General features: G+C 38.4%; 1 protein-coding gene across 1 annotated transcript in view; it reads left to right on the forward strand.

The window, feature by feature from the left end:
- The window catches only part of RAB38 (RAB38, member RAS oncogene family), a 170,440-nt gene extending 165,860 nt beyond the window's left edge, over positions 1-4,580 (forward strand). The window contains exon 4 of the transcript XR_002787826.2: positions 4,132-4,580. The gene's annotated coding sequence lies outside the window, so the exon portion shown is untranslated. The remainder of the gene's footprint in view (positions 1-4,131) is intronic.
- The last annotated feature ends 10,397 nt before the right edge of the window (positions 4,581-14,977 follow it).

Below are 14,977 nucleotides of genomic sequence, written 5' to 3' on the forward strand. Positions count from 1 at the left end.
AAAAAAAAACACTGGTTTTCTTTACATTCTTCAATAAGAAGCTAGTTTGTTCTGTAAACCTTCATAGAAAATACAATTTTTTAAAAAAAGTTATGACATTGCCAGTAAACTTTTGTTTATATGGATTTTAACTGGCCATGTTTACCTAAAAACACCTAACAATAACAACAAAAAAATTGTTGTGTTTTAAGAAAAAAATGTTATGAGAAAGAGCAATGTTGTTTTACAGTGTTGCAAACCTTTAAAGTCTGACTGAATAGAAGACTACTATATTAGCTTCGAAACCCTGGTGGTGTAGTGGTTAAGTGCTGGCTGTTAACCAAAAGGTCCGTGGTTCAAATCTACCAGGCGCTCCTTGGAAACTCTATGGGTCAGTTCTACTCTGTTCTGCAGAGTCGCTATGAGTCAGAATTGACTCGACAGCAACAGGTTTGGTTTTGGTTTTATAATAGCTTATCTGTTCCCTCTATCCATCTGTTGCAATATGTTGTTTAGGTTGAAGAATATAAAGAAACCCCAGTATTATGCATATATATATTATACATATTTATTGAATAGATTCTGATTAATAGTGACCCCATGTGACAGAGTAACCCCAGATATTACTCCCAAATTAGAGATAAGAAAACTGAGGTTCATAAAGGATAAGTGGCATTCCCATGGTCACATTTCTAGTGAGTGTAGAAATGATAATGGAGGACAGACTCCTGGTTTTAAATTAGACTGTTAGACTGGGATCAAAGTGAAGCTTTGCCTAATTGACGCAATCAAATAAAAAACTAAGAGAATACGTTTTTACAAGTGAACTGCACAGAAGATGCTTGTTGGATGTATGAATTACTGAAATAATCTCTACTATTTGATCCCATCCTCACCTCACTACCTTCCCCCCTGTAAAATAAACCAAGTGTTTTTTTGTTTTTGTTTTTAATTTTGAAGAACATTACTTTTTCACTGCTAGGACACGATTATCCCATAGGTCACACAGGGTAAGAAGCTGACACCCCAAGCAATCCTGATGCGTCAACAAACTTCATGAACATATCCACTTGGCTCCTTTTCCACCAACATCACTCTGGTCCAATACATTATCATTTCTTGCTGGACTACAGCAATTAATTTCTAATTTCATCCACTTTTTCTTGAATTCAAAACAAAAGCCAGGAACCTAAGTATCACCCTGGACTTTCTTTTCTTCCCTTTTCCTCACCATGCGCTGCCCCTTCTGCATCCCATACCTAATCAGTCAATGTGTCTTACAAGGTCTACCCTCACCAATGTGATTTTTTTGCCTTAAATATAAATCAGATCAAGTTACTTCTTTGTTTGATTATCTTCAATAAGTTACCTTTTTATCATCTTTCAATAAAATCCTAAAGGCCCTGCATGATTTGCCCCATTTATCCTGTCATTCCCCTAATTGCTTTTTGTTCCAGAAACTCTTGCCTCCTAGTTAATCTTCAAACCCTCTAGACTCCTCCCATCTTCATGACCTTTGCACCTTGCTATTCCCTCTGCCTGGAATAATTCACCCAACTTTTCACGTAATGGCACATTCTCACCGTTTATGACTTTCTCATTGATAAATATTTTACTTCCTTAGAAGGGCCTTTCCTAACCATGTTATTTAAAGTGACCTTCTCTAGCTGTCCAAGGAGACCGGGTGGTGCAGTGGTTATAGCACTCACCTTCTAACCACAAAAGTCAGCGGTTCAAACCCACCAGCCACGGGAGAAAGATGTGGCAGTCTGCTGCCGTAAAGATTTACGGCCTTGGAAACCCTATGGGCAGTTCTACTCTGTCTATAGGGTCGTTATTGTTACAGGGCAAGGCTTCCCAGCTAAGGACTAAGCCTTGCCTAGGTTCTTGCCTTCTACTGCCCAAGAATGACCAGGAGAGCCTCAGGTTCCACGCGAACAAAGGTTTATTAGCGGCAGAAAGAAAATGAAGGCTTACGATCAGGGAACAGAGAGGGACCAGGCAATGCTAGCCTCTCTTCCTGCAAACAGAGGTTTTTCTGGGGCTTATTTGTGTTTGGTGAGGATAATAGGGTAATGAGTATTCAGTAGGTTTCTTTTAAGGGGCGGGTGCTTCTCAGAATGGCAGCACATACTAAATTAGGCTGCTCACTTATCTGGAAACTAAGATGGAACCCGTAGTAAAGGCTCCTGGGACTGGGTGGTAGGACTTACTATGGGGTATCACGCCTGTGCAGACCCCTTACCGCGCTGGTTCGACTCCTGTGGTGGGTACTTGCATCAGGCAGAGATCACCTCGCTCCAGGGACCAGATCCTCTCGGTCTTTCTGAAAAACATCTTACAAGGGGGAGTACATTTTTTGTTCTTCCCTTATGGCACGTTCCAGGATGGGGGTTTTATGTCATTAGCCAAGCACCTAGTATTGTCAGTGAGTTGCAAGTTGCAGGTGTTGCAGGGCTCCTTGCCTAGGGGCTCAGTCCCTGTTTCTCCCCTATCTCACTATGAGTCGGAATTGACTGACAGCAGTGGGTTTGGTTTTTTGATTTCTCAGGCTATCCAGTTTTATCACCCCGTTTATTTCTATACAGTGCTTAACACCACTGTAATTTTTGCATTTTTTACTTACTGTGTATCGGATCCATTGGAACATAAGCCTCCTGAGGCATCGACCTTGTATGTCTTGTTCACTGCTATATCCCCAGCACATAATAAGTGCTCAGTAAATATTTATTAAACATTTTTTGAAATGACTTACTTTCCAGCTTAAAGAGTCAGATTTATTGTAAGGAAATTCTTGCTGGGCAAAACTTGTATTCCTAGATAATAAATTTTACATTTCTTACCTCATACTGTTCAATTTTAGAGATAATTCAACTAATATAAGGGACCAACCTGTGAGTCCAAGGTAGATCTTGGATTTTAAGTTAATATACTTGCATGGTTTAGTTTGGAAGATCTGGTAGTCAACCCCAGAGTGCTTCATAAACATTTAACTTGCTGTCCTGAAGTCAAGTTACAAACACATGGTGGGCAACAGGAAGGCTAAACCATGCCTCAGCATTTTATTTTCAAAGCCTTGCAGTTTAAGTTGACTTCCCTTATGTTATTGCTGGGAGGAAAGCGTGCAGCCAGACAAGGTGATTTCTGAAACAATAAAACTGTAGAGGGCCTTGTCATGAAGATAGCAAAGCTAAGGGTGACTAGTTTAAAGATCAAGACAGTCAGTTTCTCCAAGTTGAGAATGTTCATTCCTTCCCAGGAATCGGATAACTTAACCAAGTAGTGATATGGAACATTTAAAATATTTCATTTGTATAAATAACTTGAAAAGATGAAATTTACTTATGCATCCTTCTGTACTTTAAATAACACTTCAGTGCCCTCAGACGTTAAGTAAGTAAAGTCAGCAAGTATAGATACAATAAGGAAATAGAAATCCAAGGAAAGAAGTCCTCAGTTCATACCAGTATTTTCTTTTGTGCCTGCCCCCTTCTTATTCTTGTACCTTCTACTTAAACATATTTATATTTTAATTGTGTGATGAGATATAATATTCTATAAATTTTACCTAACATTATACCAAGGATATTTGCCATTGTGCTACATTTTTTTTTTTTCACTAGTTCCTCATTCACCTTTTCCTTTCCCATCCAAATGGAGATAGTAAAGTGTCTTTGGAAGAAAGTAAAGTCACCTGGAGCATGTGTTTAAAGCACCTGTGGGAGACCAAAGTGAAGATGTCTAATAATCTGCCGGAAGTATTAGTATTAGTTTAGGTCATTTGGTCATTCAACAGATATTGGGCACCTACTATGTTTGAGCATATGAAAACACCTGCGAGGTGTCCAGGTTTCCTTAGTTATTGGCTGAATACAGCTATTATTTCTCATTGCCAAATAAGTAAGAGTTGAAATCATGGGAGTAGAGAAGATTACCCAAAGCAGGTGCATAGGATTCAGGGAAAATAGGGGAGAGGGGGAGCTTAACAAGGATCAAAATTTAAGGGACAAGAAAAGGAGTTCATGAAGAAAAAGTTAAGAGTATCAGAACAAGAGCCAAGAAAGAGACAGTAATATTGATGAGAGCAAGGAAGAGGGAATTTTGAGTCTAAAATTGAATTAACTGAATTTTTGCTTTTATCTTCCCCAATAGCGGCCAACTCTGGCTTCCAATTGCAAGACCACCTGCCAAATTGGTGTCGCATTTCTTGGGCTCAGAACAAAGACTCTCAGCAGCCTGAGAAAATGATCAGAAAGCCTGAAGCTGACAGCCACGGAAGCCTCCAGAGAGCTGAGGGCGGCCTGAAACTGCAGGACGGTTACTGCAGGAAGACTGCTCAGTGTGTATACCATCATACCACAATGTGGTGCATCCTAAGAGGCACTTTAAAAAATAAATTTCTGATATCAACTTTTTAACATTTGCCTCTCATAAAAAGGTATAGGAACACTGTCACAATTTGAACATCCAAGTTGCCTACAGCCTGAATAAATAGGATTTTATTGTGCTAAGTTCTGACTCTCTTTACTGATTTTTTTCTTGAAAAAAAACTTATGAAAATTGTAGGCAAAAGACCTGCTGGAAGTAATTGCAAAAATTAATGAAAAAATTATCTGCACATGGTTTACATGAAATGTCACAAAATCAAAACAAAAAGTATGATTTCAATTTGTATCTATTGCATGAATGTGATATTAATGATACTGTTTGATAATTTCCACACATTATAGGATTGCCCTCCTTTGGAATAGACAGGAACATGAATCTCTTCCAGTTGGTTGACCAGGTAGCTGTCTTCCAAATTTCTAAACATAGATGAGTAAGTACTTCCATTTGCTGTATCCATTTGCTGAAGCATCTCAGTTGGTATTCCATTAATTCCTAGCACCTTGTTTTTCACCAGTGCCTTCAATGTAACTTGAACACTACAAGTGGTTCTCAATCATATGTTACCTCTTGAAATGGTTGAATGTCAGCCGGTTCTTTTTGGTACCATGACTCTGTGTTTTCCTTCTAACTTCTTTTAATGCTTTCTGATAAATGGAGAAAAAATCAAAGTAGTCAATGATTTCATCCTACTTGGGTTAACACCAATCAAGAAATCAAACAACGTATTGCATTGGGCAAATCTGCTTCAATAGACCTCTTTAAAGTTTTGAAAAGCAAAGATGTCACTTTGGTGACTAAGGTGCACCTAACCCAAGCCATGTTCTTTTCAGTCGTTGGCATGTGTGTGCAAAACCTAGACAATGAAAGACAGAAGAAAAATTGATGCATTCAAATTATGGTGTTGTTGAAGAGTATTGAATATTCCATGGACTTCCAGAAGAGTAGACAAATGTAGTTTTGGAGGATGTACAGCCAGAATGCTCCTTAGAAGCAAGGATGAGGAGACTTCGGCTTGCTTACTCGAGACACATCATCAGGAAAGACCATTCGCTGGAAAAGGATGTTATGGTTGTAGAGGGTCAGCGAAAACAAGGGAAACTCTCAATGAGATGGACTGACACAATAACCACAACAATGGACTTAAGCACACCAATGATCATGAAGGTGGCACAGAATTGGGCAGTGTTTTGTTCTGCTGTACCTAAAGTTGCCATGTGTGAGATCTGACTTGATGGAAACCAACAATAACAACAACTGGGACACTAACCCCACCTCTCCTACTGAGAGAAAAATTATCTTTATTATCCTCCAGGAAAAAGAACATCTCTATTTTTACTATCCAGGTCAGGAAACATATCTGTCCTCTGGCCCTTACATACCTACTACTTCCAAGTTGCCACTGAATCCATTTGAACTCATGGTAATAACCCCACGTGTGTCAGAGTAGAACTGTGCACCATGGAGTTTTCATTGGCTGATTTTTTTGGAAGTAGATCACTAGGCCTTTCTTCTGAGGTGCCTCTGGGTAGACTCAAATTTCCAGCCTTTTAGTTAGCACCATTTACACCATCCAGGAATTCACCTCTGACCCTTAAAAGCCAAACCAAACCTGTTGCTGTCCAGTGGATTCCAACTTTTAGCAACCTCTGGCCCTTAGGGATACACTGTATCTGCTTCCAAGATTTTTGCTATACAAACATCCATGGAAAGATAGTCCAGCACAAGATGTGTAGACATGCCGTGGAGAGTTGTCTCCCTAGAACTTTTTATTTTTGTTACTAATAATTCTGGATATTTTTGTAAAGGTTTCTATAAGAAGAGTATGAAATTCATAGCTGTGTGAGAAATGAAAAGGTGGCTACATAATGACTCAGACTTTTCCCCCCACAGAATTGTTAGCCAGTAACCTGGGTTCTACAGAGATTTCTTGTACTAATTAGATGGAACAGTTTCTCTAGACTCCAGTTTCTGTTAAATGGCAGCTCAAGACTAGACACTGTTTAAGCTCTGTTCTGCTTTAAATTTAATTATTCCGTACACAGGGGTAAAAAAACAAAAACAAATTCAAATTATTTGAAGAAACTTGTCCAGTTAAAATATTAACCACATATGATCAAGTTACGTAAGACATTAAAATGATCCAGTACATTGTTTGTATTCAGAAAGACATAAGTATATTCCAGTGTAAAGTTCAAGGAGTTTAACGCTATGCACAGAATATCTCTGGAACAGAAACAGAGCTGGGGTTTTGGAGAAAGGTATTAACAAGATGTGATCAATAAAGGTTACCGGAAACTTAAACATATTAGAAGAGAAAGGAAACTAGAAAGTTTAAGTAACTTAATTTCTCCATTTGGACACAGGATGATGATATCAATGTAGTAAGGTATTTATATTAAAAATATGGCCTCACAGTTACATTGTGGAATGAAATTAGTGTGAGAAGACCTAGCTTTGAAAGTCACTTACTAAGCCTATAATCTTGGGGAATTTCTCTGAGGTTTAAATATTCTCATATAGAAAACAAAGACAATTCTCACCTCAAAGAGCTGCTGTTAGGATCACATTTGATGATATAGGTAAAAGTGCCTCTTAAACTGTAAAATCTGTAATAAAAATGTAAATGCTAATTACTACTAATCTGGGTGGTAATGACTTTAATAAGAAAAATAATACGATAGACTCCGTGAGTTATAAATACGGTGGGAAGAGAGCCTGAAAGAGGAAACCACTAATTCTCATAAAGGTAAGGAAGGGATCTGAATCAGAGGTGGTGAGGTGTGATCTGGTCCTTGATGGACATATGGAAGCTCACAGGTTTTATTTGAGTGAGAGTGTGTGTGTCTTACATAGGCTGCTATACCAAAAAACAAAAAAACCTTGTCATAGAGTTGACTCTGACGCGTAGCAACCCTACAGGACAGAGTAGAACTGCCCCACAGCGTTTCCAAGGAGCAGCTAATAGATGTGAACTGCATAGCTCTTAATGGCTACGCTACCAGGGCTCCAGGGCGCCAGGGCGCCACAGGTGAGGAAAACATTGGGCGAAAATGCATGAAATTTCCAATTTTGTTTGTAAAAATTCCATCCTGACAAGAAAACAAAGTTTAGCTTGGTGATGGCAGTTTCCCTAACATTTTATCAGTGGTGTCAGAAATTTCAGTTTTATAATTTATTCCTTTGGATCACTAAGAAAGTCTATTATACCAACTAGGCTTAATCATTCCTTCTGTAACTGCTTTACAATGTATCTACTTCCACCACTATACTGGTGGCATGATTCATTTAATTCATTTGTCTATGTGAGCATGCTTCTAATGAGTGGGCATGGCGTGTGTGTTTGTGTGCACACATACACACGCACACACACGCAGCACGCATGCACTCTGCTAGTATTACGTGAGTTTGAAATAGGCTTCAATAAATGTTTATTGAATTGCCCCCGTCTAAAACACCTCTGAGAACCATAACAAAATAAGCCTTAGTCATGACCTCACCAATAAAATTTTGAAAACGACTCCTAATTTCACAGTTGAATAAGCATACTTTTTCCACACATCCCATTAGCTAAACTAGGAAGAGGGTGGGAAAGGGATTCTGATTTGAATAAAGCCCCAAGAGAACATCACAGTAGGAAGGCCCTGGGACCTCAACTGTGGGAGGTTTCGAAACCACAGAGAAAGAAAGAAGGGGAAATGGAGTAGTATAAACAGCCTCGATCTTCTTCATTTTTTTCCCCAAGAATCTGACCCCTTTGCCTTCAAGAAACTCACAGTTCTTTTGAGAAGAAAAGAGTGACATGCAAAAATGGAAAACAATGAAGAACTGTATATTCAGGGTTTCCAAATATGTACCATGTGAAGCTATTTTCTGGGATGTAAGGAGCAAAATGCATCCAAAATACATGAGTAGATAATATGTCTTGTATTCATATTTATGATCCTTTTTCATATGTATATTAATTGATACTGTTGCGATTAATAAAATACCAATTTATATAACACCGTACAGAAATATTTGGTCAAAATGCATGTCCTTTAGCAATTAACACTTAAAGTAGTGATAGTACTACAGGGGGAAATTGGAGGTTGTCAATGGTAGTTTTTTGTCATTTAAAATGAGTATTTTAGTTAGAAAAGGTGGGGGTGACTGCTGCACACTATTGGCAGCTTTTGGAATGGAGGCTACCCTTACCCAGGAGTCAGGAAAACTGTATTTTAGGCCAAACTCAACCACTAACTAGCTGATGATCTTGGGCAAGTCTCTTTGCCTCATTGGGTCTGCCTTGACTTAATTTCTCTTTGTTAATCAAATGTGGCTTAGAATAATCGGGAAGGAGTGTTTTGCAATCATGAAAGTCTTAGAATTAGCCTCAGGAATGATAATTCTATTGTATAAAAACTTACCAAAATTCTAACCATTTAAAATTTGGATTATTTGGATTGCAGTAGATAAAGAACGGGAAAATGCCTTTATTGAGTGTCTAGTATTTCAGATATTGTATGTGATGGTTAACGTTATGTGTCAAGTTGGCTAGGCTATGATTCTCAGTGGTTTTGGCAGATACTGGGCTAAGTGCTCTTTCATAATGTAATATAATGTATTGCTTTCCATGATGTGATGTTACATGACCAGCCAGTCAGTTGAAAGGGGCGTTTCCTTGGGGGTGTGGCTTGCCTCCAGTATGTAAATGGATGTTCTGACAAAGCTTATTCTCTCTTGACCCTGCACTCTTCTCATCTGACCTCTGGTTCTTGGGACATGGGCCTGCAGAGGTCACCAGACTGCTGTCTGACCTGCAGATTTTGGATTTGCCAGGTCCTCAACCCCTGAGTTGGCAGAGGTCCTCCAGCCTGCCGCCTGACCCATGAATTTGAGACTTGCCAGCCCTTACAATAGTATGAGCCATTCCTTTAAAGTAGATCTCTTTATATGTATTTATACAGCTAGTCCCCAACTTAAGACATATTCGAGTTACAATGAACCACACTTAACAACCACCCATGTTTTGTTTTTGTTTGGTACATTTTATCATTAGTGATATGTACTAAAATACAACGTTGCAGCACATAATTTACTGATGTTATCATTCCCTGTGCTTATTTACAGATGTTTATATGTAATATTGGAAACCTTGGTGGCCTAGTGGTTAGGTGTTATGGCTGCTAACCAAAGTGTTGGCAGTTTGAATCTGCCAGGTGCTCCTTGGAAACTCTATAGGGCATTTCTACTTTGTCCTATAGGGTCGCTATGAGTCGGAATCGACTCGACGGCACTGAGTTTGGTTTTATACGTAATGTTTACAACTCCCAAAGACAAAGATGGGATTTATAAAGATACTGATAATAAAAGACAATAATAATGAAAGCTTTCAAATAAAAAAAAAAAAGGAGGTATTCTACATACATCAGAACCAACTTACAATGGAGTCATCAGAACGGAACCCTGTTGTAAGTTGGGGAACTACCTGTGTATACGTTTCTTGCTACTCTAGAGAACCTAGACTAAGACACTGTATGTCGTATTTTAAAAATGAAATCCTCACAAAAGCCTGAGGATGAAAGCAATCTGTGAATTTCCCATCTTGTGTGTGGTGATGTCAACATTCAAACCCAGGTCAGTGTCCAAGTCCCACGCTCTTTGATTCTGCCACATGCCTTAGATACCATGCCTTAGACATTGTATAAAAAATGAAAGATTCCTAGCCTCAAAGACAATCATTATCATATGTCTGCTTCCCTCTAAAAATTACCCTTGAGAAACTGTAACAGCTCAAGAAACTTTTTTTTTTAATTTTTTTTATTAAAGACATATGTCTTTCTTTAGAGAAAGCTTCAAAGTCGAGGTAAACAGAGTCTGTCAGAGTTCACAAAACCACAAGACTAGATCTCTCACCTTTGGGCTATCAGAGTAAAAGTTGTCATCCTTTGTTTCGAAACAAGAGCAACTATGGCACAAATGGATCTCGTAAGCTCAAAGGGGTGTACTTCGGGCCGCGAAAGGGCTGAGAGGCTCCCAGAACTGCAGTAATGATTCACGAGAATGGTAAACTGACACTGAAATGGCCTTGCGAAAGGCAGAAATGGTTTCTCTAAAAAAAAGCTGCTGATAAAGCTCTCAGGTGCCCTGTCAGGATACACATGCTACCTAAACCCAGTAGTAATTTCCCTTTTATTTATTCTTCCCCCCTGCATCTTTTCTTGCGTCAAAGGGTTGAAAGAAAGCAGAGTCTTCTTAAATGGGAGCGAATTTTATATCCTTTCAGTTTTGCTTTCTTCGTCTCTAAAAGGGGAGAGTTGAGCTAAGTTCATTCTTTAACTTTTAATACCCTGAAGCCACAGTTTTAAACTTAGAATTTATTTTAGGTGGGGATCCATAAAAACATTGTACATTTAGGGGACAGGCAGCAATAGGCTTATTTCTTCAAATATGGAGAACACAAAGCATTTATTGCTCTTTTTTAACAAGTCAATACAGTTAAACAGAATACTGCTACTACAAGAATTACGTACTTGTATGCAAGTTCAGCATCTCTATGATGGCGTGTGAACAGCAACAGAGGTTTAACCCGAAGATGGTTTAACTAGATTAAAGAAAACAATGTAGGAACCATTTCCAGTTGTTATCATTGTGAAATAATTAACATCAAAAAAATAACCAGGTAAAAGAATAATAATTTAGAGACTGTTTTTGCCATTGTTAGGTTTGCTAAATAATAATCCAAACACATGTTCACTGTTCACTAGCCCTGCATCTTCAGTCTCTCCCCATTCTGACAAGTTCCCCCAAATTTACCAATATGCATCTTAATCCCTGTTTATCTTTGCACCTCACTCTCCCACGTGCTCTTATCTCCTAACCTCTACTGAAGAAAAGAAAAAAATGAGCAGAAGAGTTAAGAATTGTTTTTTTCTCCCCAGCAGCACTGTTTTGTCCTGCTCTATGCCCATAACTAGCAATTACCTGTTGAATGAATGACCTGACCTCTTCAAGCCAGAGTATCTAGAGCATTGCTGGAAGCTTCCTACCCCTAAGATGCCTGTTTTTATGAAGAGAGGGTTTTCTCTGCTTATGGAGAAGGAATAAGGGCAAAACCAGCCCTAGCTGTAATTGCCAAGTTTGAATTCTCACTCTTCCTCTTCCAGCTGTAAATGATTTATTTCTTCTAGTGAAAATGCTTAAATTTAACAGGGCTTTTGGGTTTCTTTTGAACAAATAGATGTTCTGCATTAGTAATGAAAGAAAGTCCAATAGAAGTATGAACTGCAGATGTGAATTATCAATTTAAGTAAACTTATAAAAATATTTTAATTCCTACCAATGATCTAAAATGCACATTAAAATGAGATATCAATTTTTGCCGATGTAAGAAGTTGATAATATCCAGCTTAGGCAAAAAACCAAACCTGTTGCCGTTGGAGTCAGTTTTGACTTAGTGACCCTACAGCATGTCATAGAACTGCCCCATAGGGTTTCCAAGGAGAGGTTGGTGAATTCCAACTGCCAACCTTTTAGTTAGCAGCCGAGTTCTTAACAACTGTGCCACCAGGGCTCCAGTTTAGGTAAAGAAGAAAGGAAATAGTCACTTTTTAGAGAATTTTTAACAATGGCTACTTTGGGGTAGGAAGAAAGGGAAGGCTGAGATGTGTAGCTTCAGTGTTCCATATAAGGACTCTCTCCATTGCTGTAGGAGGCTGTGATTTTTATCACCTAAATTTTATATATAGTAAACCCAATGGAGAAAAAATTTACAGCAAAATTTCGATCTTATTTCCATTTAAAGCAAATGTTTTTGTTTTTCTATGTTCCCCTTTATTCCTGCATATATTATTTACTCAGTGCTTTGCTGTGCCATGTACTTTGCTGGATAACTACAGTGACTATGGAGGCATGTATGTATACCACATGCAGGAGCACGTGCACATACGTGGGCACACACTCTCTCTCGTGTTCCTGCTCTTGTGAAACAGATTTCATCTGAGTGCATACATGTTTTTATATCACTCTAGCATAGAACTCATGTTTACTATTCTTTTGCTTAACCTTATGTTTTACTACGTAAATTTAATAATTATTTTGAATATGTCATCAAAGAGAAGCCCCCAAATATACATAATTACTCTCCTATAGTTGGGCATTTAGGATATGTATGCCTTTTCATAGTTCATAAATCTTTGATTTAATGATCTGTTAATATCTACACATAAATCACTGTGTGCACTACAGGCAGAATTTGTGATAGGGTGAAAGAAATGTTTCAAAGGGTTCCACACTCTATATAAGCAGACTCCAGAGGCGAATCAGCTATTTTTAATAGCCCTTGTTGTGTACCTGGTATATAAGCACAGGCCTTTGTAGCAAGTTTTCCTTCAGTATGGCCACCACAGTACAGGACACCTTTAATTTTCCTCAAGTAAAATCAGGTTCTTTCTTATGTTTGTTAGGCTTCCTTTTCCATTTTGACTGAGCCAGAGGGATTAAAACAAAACACAAGGCCAGGGACTACCAAGCTACTTGATATAAGGGGAGCAAAGGCAAAGAAGGGGCAACGTGAGGTGGTGGAGAGGCTGAGAACAAACTTACCTTTGACGAAGCAAGGTGAAAAGATCACCTCTCAATAGAAACTTCTATTCCTTACACAAAGTCCCACATTGCCTCCGAAAATCTTCTTAAATGAGTAAGAACTGGGTTTTGTCCCAGAGGCATGTCTTTCTCCTTCTCTTCTGCAGAACCCGTGTTTTTCAGTTCACCAAAGAGAATTCAAAACTTCCCCACAGTGTTGGAATTTTAGAGTTCAAACTGTACACATTCATTTATTAAAGGACATTCTTGCAACTCATTTCAGTTGTGCCTAAGGATATGGACAGATCCTCAGGCTATTTCACTCTCCTAGAGGCAGGACAGTAGGGTTATGAGCACAGAATTTCAAGTTAAAGATTTGGATTTGAATCATGCATGGATCGGCTTGTGATTAGATTTTGGACAGTTTGTATCACCTCTCTGAATTAGTTCTTGTAAAATGAGAATATTAGTATTTTCTTTTTCATAAAATTGTTGTGAAGATTGTGTGGATACCTAGCATAGGTAACTATGATCGTCATCATTATAATTGCTATTATTTTATAGGTCTAAAAAACTCTATACTTCCTGGATCCCATGTAGGCTCACACTGTCCATTCTTTCTTATTTCTGGGTTAAGACTTGAGTCTCAATCCTTGACACAGTTCTCTTCTCTCCAGATTTTCTTGGGATGTGTCCCAGTTCTCCTGATCTTTTCCTAGCCTTCAGACCGCATTGCTTTCTCAGAGGCCCCTTGACATCCTGGATGACAATGCCTCTGTCATACATCTTCAGACCAATCTGAACAAGCCTTTTCTTGACATGTTGGTCAGGAGAAGATTCTGAGGAAGCCTTTTCTACCTTCTGAAACCTAAAAATCCAATCTTCCTGCTTTGCATTTTCAAGCTTTCCCCAAAATTTTATTGCTGTCTTTAATTTATTCTTTACCTGGGAGTGATTTATTTTTTTATCTATTTTGGGGGGGGGGGATTATAGAGCGCTACAGAAATGTTGGAGCCCTGGTGGCACAGTGGTTAAGAGCCTGGCTGCTAACTAAAAGGTTGGCATTTTGAATCTTCCAGCTGCTCCTTGGAAGCCCTATGGGGCAGTTCTACTCTGTACTTTAGTGTCACTATGAGTTGGAATCAACTCGACGGCAATGGGTTTGTTTTGTTTTGTTTTTTATAGAAATGTTAAAAATTGTTATTTTTTTCTGCCTTCCAGGCAGCTGTTGGTATTTCTTAGCACAAAAAATTCTAATCATTAAAATAAAGCATTAAAGCCTTCATTTACATTTTGGTTTATACTTTTACTTCTACATAAGAGGTAACTTATTTATATATTGAGGGATAGGGTTTTACATCATATTTATTGTATAGTCCTTTTTCAGACATTCAAAAACCTATGCAGTCTATCTCAATTCAGTAAAGCCTCCCTAGGCAAGAAATTGGAAAACCTGGTGTCATAGAGGTTAAGAGTTTGGCTGCTAACCAAAAGGTTGGCAGTTCAAATCCACCAGGTGCTCTTTGGAAACCCTATGGTGCAGTTCTACTATGTCCTATGGGGTTAGAATGAGTCGGAACTGAATTGATGGATGGGTTTGGTTTTCTATTTTCTTTTTTTTTTCAGGTAAGGAATGAGAGGTGCCCCTGTGGAAAAGTGGTTAAACTCTCAGCGGCCAACCAAAGGTTAGCGATTCGAACCCACCAGCTGCTCCACAGGAGAAAAATCTGGCAGTCTGCTTCCATAAAGATTTACAGCCTTGGAAACCCTACAGGGCAGTACTGCTCTGTCCTATCAGATTACTGTGAGTGAGGATCAATTTGGGGTTTGGTTTTTGTTTGGAGGTAAGGAAAACTGGAAGTCAACTTGGGCTTAGTTAAGATGAGCCTGATATATTTAATTCTTTATCAAGAAAAAGAGTTTCATTTGTTTCAGTCCATAATCATAATTTTATTTAAGAGTTGACAATTTGAGATCTCTAGGAAATTATTTTGAAGACTAGATACATATTTTTAATTTATGAATGGATACATATTTGTAATTTATT

The sequence above is a fragment of the Loxodonta africana genome, chromosome 7 (genome assembly GCF_030014295.1).
Source record: "Loxodonta africana isolate mLoxAfr1 chromosome 7, mLoxAfr1.hap2, whole genome shotgun sequence".
Taxonomy (NCBI): Eukaryota; Metazoa; Chordata; class Mammalia; order Proboscidea; family Elephantidae; genus Loxodonta; species Loxodonta africana.